Source organism: Primulina tabacum, chromosome 8, assembly GCF_025594145.1.
Source record: "Primulina tabacum isolate GXHZ01 chromosome 8, ASM2559414v2, whole genome shotgun sequence".
In the NCBI taxonomy this organism is placed as follows: Eukaryota; Viridiplantae; Streptophyta; class Magnoliopsida; order Lamiales; family Gesneriaceae; genus Primulina; species Primulina tabacum.
This window is the reverse complement of record NC_134557.1, coordinates 39,134,247-39,149,891: the sequence shown is the minus strand read 5'-3', so window position 1 is coordinate 39,149,891 and position 15,645 is coordinate 39,134,247. Positions and strand designations below refer to the sequence as shown.

Below are 15,645 nucleotides of genomic sequence, written 5' to 3'. Positions count from 1 at the left end.
TTTTGTGCTTTTTAAGAACTTGCAACAATTTTTCCTCCATAGCATCTGGCAAAGCAGTAGAAATAATGATAGGCAAAGTTTTATTTTCACCTAGGTATACGTACTTTAAGTGCGGAGGTAGGGGTTTGAGTTCAAGCGTTGGTGGTTCCTCGATGCTCGACTTTGGAGGGATCAAATCTCTGCGCTCTCCTAGATCTTCCAGCCTCATCCTCATCGGCCTTCTCCATGGATGGCTGGCATTAAAGTATGCCACTATTTCAACTTTTTCTTCGTCCAAGTCCTCTTCTCCCAATTCAGTAGTGATAGTGGCCTCCAAAGGGTCCCTAAGAGCATCCTGCACATAGTTAGACACAAGAGGATCAAAAGCATCAATTCTAAAACAACTATCAGAATGCAGAGTGTGCTTAAGTGCATTAAAGACATCAAAAGTAATCTCTTCCTCTCCCACTCTCAATCTCAACTTCCCTTCTTGAACATCAATCAGAGCCTTGCCAGTTGCAAGGAATGGTCTCCCCAAAATCAAAGGCATCTCCATGTCTTCCTCCATGTCAAGTACCACGAAGTTCGTAGGAAAAATAAATTTGTCCACTTAACACATCCTCAATCACTCCTCGTGGATACTTGACAGATCTGTCAGCCAGTTGTAAAGAAATCCTCGTTGGCTTAGGTTCGCCCAATCCCAGTTTCCTAAACACAGACAACGGCATAAGATTAATACTTGCACCAAGATCACACAAGGCTTTATGAAAAACAACATCACCAATCATGCAGGGAATAGAAAAACTCCCTGGATCTTTAAGTTTCGGTGGGATTTTGTTTTGCACCAAAGCAGAGCAGTTTTCAGTTAGATTTACCGTCATGTGATCCTCCAATTTTCTCTTGTTTGCTAAGATATGCTTCAAAAATTTAGCATAACTAGGCATTTGCATTAAAGCATCGGTGAAGGGAATATTGATATGCAATTTTTTAAATACTTCAAGAAACTTGCCGAATTGTGCATCTAGTTTTGCTTTTTTCAATGCTGCAGGGAAAGGTGTTGGGATAACAATTTTTGATTGTGCAGTGGGTGCTGGTGCAGTGTTAGAAGACTTACCTTTAGATGTCTCAGTCTGTTCATCCAATGTTTGAGTTTTCTCTTTTTCTCTTGACTCTAAAACTTTCCCACTCTTCAACTCGATGGCCTTCACTTGCTCTTTTGGATTTGTCTCGGTGTTACTCGTCAAGGTGCCTGTCCCTCTACTTGCTATCATTTTTGCTAACTGTCCAATCTGATTCTCGAGCCCTTTTATCGATGCATCTTGGTTTTGAAGTCTAGTTTCAGTGGATGAAATAAACTTAGACATCATTTGCTCCAGGTTGGACTTTTATTCTCTAGGAGGATCAGATCTGTACATCGGTTGTTTTCCATATGGTTGTCCTCCTTGTGGTCGATTCTGACTGTTTTGGCCACCCCATGAGAAGTTGGGATGTTGCCTCCATCCAGGATTGTATGTGTTCGAATATGGATCGTTCCTTGGACGGTTTTGGACCCCTACTTGATTTATTGGTGCCCCTTCTTGCACATAAAATGGATTGTCATCTTGACAATCCTTCACATAGTGTTTCCCTCCACACTTTTCACAGAATATTTCTTGAAGACGCATGGCCGTGCCACCCACATTCAAGCTGTCTAGTTTCCTGTTTAAAGCATCAAGTTGTTCAGTAATAGCAGAAAAATTAGTTACCTGGTGAACTCCTGTACTCCTCCGATGGTTGTTTCTTTCAGATTGAGGATGATAGCTGCTAGTAGCCATCTCCCCCAACAACTCATATCCTTCTTCCGCAGTTTTTCTCAACAAGTTTCCACAAGCAGCATCATCTATCATAGTACGGTTAGGAGTAAACAAACCATAATGAAATGTTTGAACGACTAACTCAAGTGGTAATTCGTGATGTGGGCATCTTCGTAGTAGATCCTTGAAGCGTTCCCATGCCTCATATAAAGACTCCTGATCGAATTGAGCAAATGTTGTAATGTCTGCCCGCAGCTTCATGGTCTTTGATGGAGGAAAGTATTTAATGAGAAATGCTTTCGCCATGTCTTCCCATGTAGTGATCGAACCTACAGGCAAACAATTTAACCATGCTTTAGCTTTATCACGTAAAGAGAAAGAAAACAAACGCAACCTAATAGCATCATCAGAAACTCCATTGAATTTAAAAGTATCGCAAATTTCAAGAAAATCCGCGATGTGCGTGTTTGGGTCATCTACTGCAGATCCTCCAAACTGGACTGTGTTCTGAATCATCTGAATTATAGCTGGTTTGATTTCGAACTGGTTTGCCCGCACCATAGGCCTCACAATGCTGGGGCGTGCTCCATCCAAAGAAGGTTGGGCATACTCCAGCATCGGTATGTGGCGTGGCATCTCAACTTGTCTATCTTCACGCTGTTCCTCCTCACGTTCTTGCTCGTGTCTCTCCATCAGTTCTTTAAGTCTCTGTTGTTGTCTTCGCCTTCAGAAAGTTCTTTCAATTTCAGGATCAAACTCAAGCTCCACGTCAAGTGACTTTGGCATGCACTAGACAAGATATCTGGAATAAAATATGGACTGTTAGCTCAAGAGAAATAACATAATGCTAAAAAAAATAACTAAAAATAAAATTGTAGATTAACAGTCCCCGGCAGCGGCGCCAAAAACTTGATCGAGCAAAACTTGCACTGTGAAATCCTTAATAAAAATATGTTTTATATGCTCAAAATTAATCGCAAGTGCACGATGTCAAGTAATAGTATAATGTACCGGAGTACGAGTATCGTTCCACTGAAAACTGTGTTTGACAATTATTATTTTCAGTTATTAGATCTTTAGCAACGAAAAGTGACTGATTGTTTTATTAGTACTATAATTAAATAAACATGCAAATAAAAATATTCAAAATCGAGTAATGAAATATAATATCTAAAATGGTTGAGTAAAATTCAATAAGAAATGAATTTGTTGGGAATTTCGGTTCACCTACCCCTCGTTAATTAATTAATTCGTTCGAAATTAATTTTATACTTCCGACAGGATTTCCTAGTCAATTGAACACACTCTCTCAAGCTATGCCAAACTAATTCTACTCAATGAAGTAATTAAATGTCTTTAATTATTTATCAAGAGTGAATTGCATTTCGATCTGTGAAATCCCCTAGTTCTCGACCCTAAAGACTATGACTATCGGCGCGTATCCAATTTCATATATCTATGCAAATTGTAGATCCACGGATTATACTACTCGTTTCTATCACAAGTTATTCTCTCGAACTCACTCGCAATATAAAGACGGTGTTAAAGTGAGCTACGCTCTAACAACACGATAAACACAATAGTATAATCAAGAATAAATCAGAAATCGAGGTGTAAATTAATTATATCAAAGTTTTGGGGTAGGATCTCCTTAAGTCCCAACAAATAATAAAAGTTATCTACTAGAATTCATATTGAAAATAAACACAACAATGTTTAAAAGATGAAAACTCAATTAGAAATACGAGAATTGACGAAAACGCGAAGAACGGTGCCTGAAAATCCTCGAATCTTCAATCCAAGCGCAAAAGTCTCTCCAAAGCTTGTGGCGGCTCTGAAATCTCGTCTGAATGCCCTCCAAAACGTCCAACCTACCTTTCCATATCATCCCCATTCAGCACATAAGGTAAGGAATCGGCTATGAATTTTTTCCAAAAATAAACGGCGCTCGGGTGGTATAATATTACCGCTCGAGCGCCACATCTACTGTAATCTGCTTGGGACTTGTGGCATCTCGCGCTCGGGCAGTAGAAAGTTACCGTCCGAGCGCCGAACTCTCTGTAATTTGCCTCTTTGGAAGATCAATCTCGCGCCCGGGAGGTAGAAAACTACCGCCCGAGTGCCATACCTTCTGGACATCATCAACTTTGCTTGGAACTTGGCTCCGATTTTAGTTTTCCGGCCATTTTTCCTGCAAATTCGTCATGCACAAGTGAGAAATGATCAAATGCATATGCTTTACTCTAAAATGAACCAAATGTAAACAAAATGTACGCATGCTCAATGCAAACACACACAAACTAATGCAATAAAACACGTAAAAACCACACGTATCATTTAGCACACAATTACTTTATATAATCAAGACACAAATAATTATGTGTAAGTGTGCATATTTGTACGGCGTCTCAGGACAAAAAATTCACTAGAAAAAATAATAAATTTGCACATTAAAGGAATAATAGTGAATAACAAAAATTTAACTCCCGTAACACATCAAGGAAGCAAATTGCATCTTAAATTTCTATCACCAAGAAAAACCAAATAACCACAGATGCAAACTATGTGAAAACGAAATCGTATTCAATGAACAATTCTCAAACAACACTTTGATTAGGGGTTGTGTTGGAGAGTCTTCAATAGTTCATGATAACACAACACGACGAAAATCGATCTCTTGATTACTTCAAAACAGCCCACACGTTTTCTTTTCTTCCTTGCTTTATTTTGCTCTTCTCTATTCTTTTTGCAAGCTTTCTTCAAGACTTTCTTCTCTTTCAACCTGATGAGAAACTCAGCAAGTCACATGTCATCATCACCTGTACTGCCCGTACTTTCAGTAACCATCGCTTCGTCCTCAGAGCCGAGGCTTTTCTCTTTCTAAGTAGTTGTAGCATGCTTTGCACGTGTAACCAATTCGAAATCTTCGTCGTCTAAATCATCACCAAAGGTGAAATCTGGGTCTAGTAGAGAGAGTGGAGGAAGATTCTTCTTTGTGTTTGAACTTCTTCGAAGGAACAACATCAAGATCATATCCATCATTTCGTTTCGATTTCCGGAGTTGAGCAAAAACGAGAAATACACGATTGAGTAATTCATAATCGGGAATATTTTTTTACATCAATTTCATTGCTCGGTAGACCAAGGGAAATTGATCCTATGAGTGATATTTCTTCAACGACTGCAACCATCTGAAGATTGTCGATCATCAGGCAGTGTTGCCACACGTGGTGGAACACCAGCTGCACCCATGTCATTTCTTATATCCTGATGATCATATTGATAACCTATCATTTGTGATAGAAACACAAAGATTTCAGAGAAAATTTGAAATGATGATGAAATTGTGGAGACATATCAAGGTTACAGAGCATAAATGAAACTGAATAGTAAGACGATCAAATAAATATACTTGCGTCCAGTAATAATCTCTATGCCAAAGAAACCGCTAACAAAATTTCAGCTCACATCCAACGGTAACAAAAATTAACCCAAAAGAAACCGTTCATTTCATAACAAATTTGTATCCAACGGTAACAATAACAATGCAATTTATATTAAAATTAACAACCATTCATGAACTCCTCTTCGAATTAACACAACAAATCCACTAAAAATCACGAATATTCGAATTTTGGTAGACATGGTTTATCCATATATCACATATCAAAAACTGAAACCACATTGATCAAGAGAAATTCACAGAATAATTTATATGCATGTCCTAGTTATGCCTAAGATAGGATGTAACAAAAAGAAAAATGAAAGACATGTGATCAAATTGTGAGGTGTTTGTACTTAATGTTGGCAACATCTCCTAACAACACTTCCAATCTTTGAAAAAGATTTTTATTTTCTCCTACACACTCAGAGGCCACTAAGATTGCATTTTGATTCCGAAGTGGTAGCTTTCACACTAGAAGAACGGTCTTCATTGGACTCTTTTATGTTGTTTTTTTTCATTTTCTTCTGCATTTTGACTCAGATGTGGTAGCTCTCACACTAGAATGATGATCTTCATTGGACTCCTCTAGGTAATTTTTTCTATTTTCTTCTGATTTTTTCCTCAAGTCACTTTTCATATGAGACATAATCATGGAATGCACGATCATCCCTCAACTACTTTGTAACTTAGGTGAAGCGATACAATGGTCAAGTGCTTGATTGAAATTTAAAGGAAAAACTAGAAGCTCCCCAAGAAATGACCATCACAATACAAACATTACACAAAACATGATGAATGGCTAAATGCAAGATATCTAATTCCCTACGAATACATATGCATGTCGAGTGTTGTCATAGATGTTCCAGCATCCAAGACAACATGGAACATCTATGACAACATTATGATTGATCAATACATGCACAAGCTGAGAGACTTCCGAAGATTGAAAAATCTCTTGAAATCCAATGCTTTTGTGAAAATATATGTCGTTTGGTTATCAGTTCCAATAAATTTCATAAGGATTATTTATTCATAGTTGCCACATATTCTGATTCAGCGGTAACGAGAGACAGAATTTTTCTTTCTATTGTGCCATGGTACCAAGTTATTTCCTAGGTAGAAGCATCCTCCAGTGGTGTTTTTCCTATCATCTAAATCTCTGGCCCAATCTACATAACCAAACCCTACCAAGTTGGTATTTGTTTCTTTAGTATACCATAATCCTAGATCTAAAGTTCCTGCTATGTACTTCAAGATTCATTTCACACCCTTCAAATGAGTGATCTTAAGATTTGCTTGATATCTTGAACATAAGCATACACTAAATATTATGTCATGTCGATTGGCCGTTAAATAGAGAAGTCTGTCAATGATGTTGCGATATAAGGTGTTGTAAACACCTTCAAGAACATCATCCTTACATGATAACCCCATGAAAGTTTTCATGTGCTTAGTTCATTCATTACAAAATTTCTTTACCAGGTTTGTTTGCATACTTGCTTACGAAGAAAAATCCCATTATGCAGTTATTTGATTTGTAGTCCAAGAAAGAAAAATTTCTTTGCTATACTAATTGCAAATGTGGAAAACATACATTCAACAAAGTTATCAACATATTTCTGCGAGAAAACACAAAAAATGATATCATCCACATAAATTGACATATGAGTATATCATCTTTAATTCTTTGAATAAAAAGAGTTTTATTAACCTCGTCTCTTTTCAAGCCTATCTTGAGTAGATATTCAGTAAACCTACCATACAACGTACATGGAGTCGTCTTCTGTTCGTGTGATGTGGATCCTCAAATCCCTTTGGTTGGTTCACATACGTTTCCTCATTTAAAATGTCATTTAAAAATGCATTTTTTTACATCCATTTGATAAAGCTTAATCCTCATGTGACATGCAATGGCAAGCAGCAGCCTGACTGACTCAATGCAGGCTACATTAGAGAATGTTTCATCAAAATCAACCACCTCAACCTGTGTATACCATTGTGCAACCAACCGAGCTTTGTTTTAAAAAATATTCCCTGACTCATCAGTTTTATTCTTAAGAATCCATTTGGTTTCAATAATATTATCATGTTTAGGTCTTGGAACTAAATATTACACATCATTCCAGACAAATTTTTCCAGTTCATTATGCATAGCATTAATACATAATTCATCATTTAAGGTTTCATCAAACTTTTTTGCTTCAATGTTGGAAACAAAACATGAATGTATTACCTGACTGTATACGACAGTCATACATACTAACTTAATCATCTTTTTGTAATCCACTTTTTTCTTCCATCGAGTTTGCATGTCTCTGTGTGCCTCTCCTATGATCTGGGATGAGGGATGTTTTTTTATGGATTTTCTAGGAATATCATTCCCATTCTTGTTCACACCATCATCGTCATTCAGCATTCCATTATTTCATTCTCTGTTGATCATCTTCAGATTCTGTCAAACTCAAAGGCAGTGTTGTCCTCAGTGTGACAACATCAACCACAACATTTGTATTTGTTAGTGGCAGTGAAGCTTCCAGTAAATCACATCATCCTCAAACGTATTTCCTGCTAGATCAGCAAGGCCATCAAATACAACATTAACAGACTCCATAGTCATCCTAGTTCTTAGATTAAACATTTGATAGGTGCGACTGTTAGTTAATATCCAAGAAACAAACACATGTCGCTCTTAGAATCAAACTTGACTATGTAATCTTGGTCATTTAACACATGACATACACATCCAAAAACATGAAAATATTTTATGTTTGACCTATTTCCCATGATAATATCATAGGATGTCATAGTTGAACCAATCCTTAAGTATATCCGATTGAAAATGTGATATTCTGTGTTTAAGGCCTCAACCCAAAAGTGTTTTGAAATATTTTTCGAACTTAAAATGACCCGAGCCATCTCTTGCAAAGTTCTGTTATTTCTTTCAGAAATACCATTTTGAGGGGTTTTTTGGGGTGGAGAAACATTTTTTTATCACATAGAGAAGAAAAGTGAGAGTTCTCGAACACCTTACCGTTGTAAGTTCTAATTTTTCCAACAATCAAACTGTGAAAATTTGTATTACTTGCAAGTATTTTCTTAAATGCGTCAAAAGTATCTGATTTTCTCTAAGAAAACATACCATGCGAACCATGAGAAGTCATCAAGACAAAAGAATGAGTATTTTTTTACCTCCCAAGATTTCAACTTCCATTGAACCCATAATATCAATATGTTATAATTCAAGGTAGCGTGTTGTGCCAAAGTGTTGCAACACTTGATGTGGCACTCGAGTTTTTTTATCTTTGTGACATGTCCCACATACATACGGTATTCCTGAGATCAGGTCAGGCATACCTCGCACATCATCATATTTTCTCATATTCTTCAATGTCTTGAAGTTGGTATGTACCAACTTTTGATGCCACAAATCGAGTTCACTTTTTTCGCCTCTTCTAGTTGATAGTAGTTGTCGGTAGATCTCGTACATGTCATAACACGTGCATTATTGAGTATTTGTACCAAACTTAACATGCAATTCATCACATAATTGAGTAATGCTTATTAATTGGAATTTACTCACTCGACATGAAGGACGTTGTGAAGCTTAGGAAGTCCATCCATGTTCAGTGTCGCTTTACCAAAAATCTTCCTTTTTGCGCCATCTCCATAAGTTACTCGACCACTTTTTTGTTCAACGTAGTCGGTAAGGTGTTCCTTCGAACCTGTCATGTGACTGAGCATCCACTATCAAAAGACCAGAGACCTATAATATTAGTTTTTTAAAGAGGTATAGATAACAGTGCGGCAAATTTCAACATTAGGTACCCAGATCTTCTTACTGAAGTTCTCTTGTTGGCATTGTTGCAGTTGGTGTTGTATTACACCATGTGCAATATCCGGTTAGCCTCTCAGCTCATGTAGTCCTCTCTTAGCCTGAAGAGTAAGGTTCGATGTTACCGAGTTTAAAATACTAGTGACATACAAAGCGACGTCTCTTTCGTTTCGGCTTTGGTGCCAAATCTTTTCTCTTAGTTGAAAATCCTTGACTGTGGGGGCGACTGTTATTGAGATAGATGTATTAGTACTCTCTTTCACAAATACAGTTAGTTGTGATCTAGAGTTGTATAATTATCCAATTTCAAACACACTATTGTTGAATCCTAGACTAGCTTTGTTGTCGTTTTTCATCATCAGTATGTAGTCTAGTTTGGTTGAGCTTGAGTTAAATTTAGCAAGAGTTTGTTTTGCCTTTTCGAGTTCAACCTTGATCTTGCAAATCTTCAGGTCCTCCTTACTTAAGATTACCTCAAGTATGGCCACAAAACCTTTTAATTCGATTTTTTTTTTGAGAGAGTCTAGTTCAGTTTATCTTTTTTTATACAACAAGCATATAGTTCCTCATACAGATTCTGTACATTTTCCAAGGTGATTAACTCTTCATCTTCTTTCTGGGTTTCCAGGTTACTTGTATCACTGGAAGTTGTCACATTGAGATAAATTGAGCTTGCTGAGTTTGGAGAGGTGTTCCTACCAGGTGTTGCAACACTCGACGCAACACCCAGTTGATTAATTTGGATCCAATGTTTCTCCTCCAATAGCGCAAACATAGAGGTATGATTTTTCCCTTTAATGGATTCATGTTCTTTGTTAAATTCTCCATCACTTAAGGAGACATTAATTTCTTTGTTTTTGCAAAGTCTATTTTGACACTCATTTGGATAATGTCCGAAACCAGTTCATTATCTGCAATGTAAAAAGTCAAATATCTTGGTATCCGATTGATTCTTTCCTTCATTTCTCGGTCAAAATTGTCCTTCAGTGGGTAACAACATCAGGAGCAGCTATACTTGGAAACTTGGGTGGCTGGCCTGTTTTCTTCTTGTCTTTTATCATCAAGTTGTCTCCAAATTTTTTTGTGATCAGTGAGATAGAGTTTGCACATAGGTTAGAGTCATTGAATCCTAGAGGTAGTTGAAATAAATCATTGTAAGAGTCGCCAGAGACTTGAAATGCAATAGTTTTCCCTCTGTTCTTATAATGTAAGTCCAGGTTCATCTCAAAGGTTCAAAGGGAACTTATCAATTCATCCAGTCCAAGCTCAGTTGTATCTCGTGCTTCATCAATTGCACGTGTTCTGAAAGCAATCTTAAAACTTTGCTGACCAATCTCTCATTTAAGATCAGATCATCAAGACTGAAAGCTTCATTGACAAGGCAATATCATGCAGCCAGCGATCATAAGCAGTAATTGTGTTTGTCTTTTCCATTTTCAAAATTTCAAATTTGGTGGTAAGCATTCTCAACTTGGTTCTTCGCACTTTCAGATCCTTTATAGTGTTTTTGAAGGATTTTCCATGCATCCTTGGCAGATACATAATTGGTGATTAAATTGAACATATTTGTGTCAACAGAAGTGAAAAAAACATCCAACGAATTTGAATCGAAATTTGAAATTTGGACTTCATCACTCGTCAATATGCTTTCTGGTTTGATCAAATTGTCACCGTCTTCATCAACCGTTTTTGGTGGAGTTCAACCATCGACAACACATTGTCATGCCCTATCTTTCATAGATTTGATGTAGACCCTTATTTTGACTTTTCAAATAGCATAGTTGGATCCGTCCAAAACTGGTGGTCAAAGCTCAGTTTTGACAAGTGGCACATTGATAGTATTTTTTTCAGTTATGTAAAAATAACCAAAATCTCACTTAGTAACGTCAAGTTTCGCTCTGATATCAATTGAAAAAAATTGTTTAACATAAAAGTACAAAATATCTAGTGAACTGTGTGCTTCAGACAGAAGTGTTGTGTGTGTTGTTGTAACACCTAACACAATAAGCAGTAAAATAGTACACAATTACTTTATATGAATAAATCAAGAAACAAATAATTATGCTACTAAATTATTTATTATGCTGCATATTGTTTTAGGTGTGCAGTGCCTCGAGACTAAAGATTCACTAGAAAAGAAAGTCAGTTTACACATAAAAGGAATAATAGTGAATAACAAAAAGGTAACTCTATTAACACATTAAGGGAGCAAATTGCATCCTAAATTTCTATCACCAAGAATAATCAAATAACTATGGATGCAAACTCCGTGAAACCGAAATCTCTTTGAATTAACAATTCTCAAACAATACTTTGATTAGATATTGTGTTCGAGAGTCTTTAACACTTCACAATAACAAGACGACAAAAATATATCTCTTGATTACTTCATAATAGTCCACACGTTTTTTGTTCTTCCTTGTTTTCTTTCGTCGTTCTCTCTTCTTTTTGCGGCATCTATTCTTCGTTATATATAATGTTTCTTTGACTTAGAGATGATTTCTTCAATAGATACTTACAAAACATTAAAATTAAAATTTTACTAAGAAATAAACACTTTTAAATAAGAAAATCATATCTAAAGTTAGTATAAATCTTATCATAAATAATATTAGTCTAAAAAGCAGTGTTCTAAAAATCCCCGCCTAGGCGCTGGGCGGTCCAAAACCGCCCCAATTTTAGGCTAGTCGAAACTTCTAGGCACCACCATATTAATCGGGCACCGCTTGGCGCGAAAGCCGCCTAGGAGATTTTACAATTAAAAATCCGCCTAGGCGGTTTACACTTAAAAAAAAAACAAATTATGAAGAAGCAACTATGGCACAAGGATGGATTGTTGATGGTAGAGATGAAGATGTTGAGACAAATGTTGAAGATGTAAGGGAACTTCACGAAGAAGAATTTGTATCGGATGAAGAGGAGGAAGAAGCCATGGATTTTGAGTTTGAATCCGATACAGAAGAAGTATTGGAAAAATATTGAGATGAACTAGAAGAGTTAGATGTTTAGGTTTAATATCAATATATTATGTTGGAAAAAATGTTGAACAAATTTAATTTTCATTGTACAACGGTTGTAGTAAAGTAGTAAACTGATGTTGATGATTAATATATAAAAATTTATTAATATATATTTATTATTACAATTTTAAATTTTATAATAATATATTTCATATACAAACATAATACTAATGAACTACTTAATGAATTTAAGCTTTAAAAAAACCGCCTAGACAACCGCCTAGGCACCGCCTAGTCGCCTAGGCGATAGGCGGTAGATAACTGCCCGCCTACCGCTTTTTAGAACACTGCTAAAAAGTCAAAAATCTATATTTTGATGGCAATAATGTGAAATAAAAGAAAAAAATAATTTTAAAATAAATTATATCTTTCATACCGAGACATATTTTCCTGTCACTCTTTATTTAGATATATGTAAAGTTATAATATCTAGGAACGAAAATAATATAAAACTTCAATTGTGCTAAAAAAATAATTGGCTCTCTTTCAATAAATTTAGGGGCCACAAGCCAATTGCGATATGTCCTATTATACGAAACAATTACTTGAGGAACTGATCCCATGATCATGGTTTAAGTCGGCCGAACAGAAGTACTTGGCATCTTCTTTGAATTGGCCCTTTCAGATGCCCTAATTATTTCATAAATCTTCTTTGGTGAGGGCCAATCAAGATTCTTCTTGTCCTCCAACATCCACCATTATATAATTACATTAGGTTTTTTGTCAAATGATTTTAATTGGTTGAAAAATTAATAATATGATATACGAATGAAAATTGTATTCATGTAACAGGAGAAAGATTTCTCATTCCTTAGCCAGAAAGATATGTGGCTATGAAAGAGGGATTAAGTGGAAGAGAATTGACTGGGTGATAGAGTGGTGGAAACGTTTCTTTCTTCCATATTTTGGATCTTAGCTCCGTGGAACAATATGTTACTGCTGAAACATCTTTTGTCGCTCAAACTGCAGTGCATAATTATTCATCATAGCATAATTTGATGTCAACTATGATGAAAACCCTATCATGTGGAACAAGGTGGTAGTGGTCCTCTAATATTCTCAATCCCCAATTCCCAATCCTGATATGATTCATCATCTCTTTGCTTCTTTTCTCCTTATTTCACGAAGTGAAGTTTGCAGTATCATCCATATATATCTTATCATAAAAATGTAATCTTGTTCCCTATTATTATCAACATCTTGTGCCAACACTTTTCTTCTTATATTCATCCACTCTATTGGGATTCTCTTTTCCCTTTTCTTAATAAATCATCGCCCATTAGATCACTACAACGAAAATTTGGACAAGGAATCAAGTGGAGAGACCCGTGTAAAAACCATGTCTCCAAATATTAAAACAAAAGGCTTATTTCTCTTTCAAAACAACTTATAAGGTCTGAAAATGTATTTGATCAATCTCTAAAAAGAAAAAATTGTATTTGGTAAAAAAAAATTAAACGAACTAAGAGGATGTCAAAATAAGGTCATTAAATAGTTAAGGGGAAAAAAAAATTTGGTCTACTAAATTGTTCAATTTTGGGTTTCTGGTACACTGAGTTTTCAAATTTTGATTTTCGTACATTAGTTTTTAATTTTTGCTATATTTATTCTAGTTACTGACATGACATCAGATAAGTCAGCGTGTTCCGTTGCCACGTGAGCATTTTTTGTTGTCATGACGGTATTTTATGATGTCATGTCACCACTATGACGAATTTTATAAGATTTATAAATTTGAATAAAAGATGAAAAATGCCTAATTTGGGATATAAGATGATTTTACAAAATTTCAAAGGAAACAAAATAACAAAAGAAAGGAAATAAAATATTATTATATTTTATTATCTTGAAAATATTGAAATTTTGGAAAAAAATTTGTGCAGATATTGATAGTGAAGAAGCCTCAAAATTGAAAAATAAAATCTCTACAATCTTATCTACAATGTTTAAACCTGATATTTGCTTCAAGGAGTTGGAAGATTGGGCTCATTAAGAAATATAAAAGGCAGCATATGTGAGAAACAAGAGGGAAAGCGTAAAAAAATTAAAAAAAAAAAAGAGCAGCGCAGAAGAGGCGTGAGGAGAGAGAGGCAGAGAAGCAAAGGAGGTAGAAGAAAGGAGCAGAAGCATGAAGAATTTATCAACGCACGCCACAAATCACTGAGAATTCCTTTCATTCTTTCTAATTATGTTTTCTTCATTCTTTCTAATTATGTTTTCTTCATTGAATTTAAAATTGGGTTTGCACTTTTGTTTTGAAATTTATGGAGTAGATTTATTTAGGCTATGACTACGATAAGGCCAAACAATATTTTGTTTGAAATTTGGTTTATGTTAAATATATTCTTTTTCTTGATTTTAATTATTTATTGATGTTGGTTTAATATTTCTTTTTAATAGTCTGATCAATTATTTAAATATTTGTCGATTAATCACGAATCGGAAGATGATTGATTAAATATAGCAACAAAGACGTCATCAGCACATGTTTAAACTGACTAGAAATAATATTCGGTTTCAGTGTGCGGTTTTAGGTTAAAACTTAAATTCTACAAAGATTTAATGCATTTAGACATAATTAAATTCAATTAGAAATAATTGGACTGTTAGATTTAAATATGTTTTTTAACTCGAGTAATCGTTTAATAAATAAAATTGGAGATTTCACAGTAATTGTCAAAAATTAAATAATTAATTGAATTTTAATACGTGTCAACATAGTAGAATTTGGTACCGTTGTGTGTCTTAGTTCTTTACTTGAAGTTGAATATCTCCTCGATCGTTGAATCCGTCGTTTTTAGTTACAATTATTTTATTTAATAGTTTATATTAATAATTCACATATCATCTTTTTATTTATTTTGTCTAGCTTAACTTAAATGTGAAATTCTAGTAATTAAATATTAGTCTCTATGAGATCGATACTTGGACTCATCATCAATTTACTATAACTTGAACTAATCCGCTTGCTAGATTTATTCACAACCGAAATAGTCAGTCAGTGTACCAAAATCAAAACTTAATGGATCGAAATTCAAAATTTGAAAAATTAGTTTTATCAAGAGTTATTTTCCCAATAATTAACTACTCCAACTCAAATTTTCAAGATTTAATAATAAGATAACTTATCCTCGAATATATGCAAAAGTGTTTAGTTATATTAATTTCATGTTATAATGTCCTAATTTTATAATTATGATTATAAAAACGAAATTATAATACACATCTATAAGCTCTAGTGAGTATTTTATTTCATGTGAACATTTTAAAAGATTACATACTATTTAAAATTAATTTAGCCAAACACCCCTACCGTGTATACTTATGTGAGCATCGATGACGTGATACTCTCCTACTAGATGAACAATTTTTCTATGTTTCATTACATGTAATATATGAGTGTCACCTCACCAGTGCTTACATAAGTGTACATGTGGATGTGCACTATACATATATATATTTCGTACTCTTGGGTTAAGCGTGTGCGATTCTTGATCTAGTTGATGAGGTGGGTCATAAAAAGTGTGACACCAGATTTTAACAGGTAATACTGTTTCTTTTGGGGATAGGGCCGGT

At 35.0% G+C, this 15,645-nt stretch overlaps 1 non-coding gene across 1 annotated transcript; it reads left to right on the top strand.

Moving 5' to 3' along the window:
- The first annotated feature begins 1,923 nt into the window (after positions 1–1,923).
- On the top strand, positions 1,924–2,029 carry LOC142554869 (small nucleolar RNA R71). Its single transcript, XR_012822235.1, has one exon. It is a non-coding gene; the product is annotated as a small nucleolar RNA R71 (small nucleolar RNA).
- Positions 2,030–15,645: the final 13,616 nt, after the last annotated feature.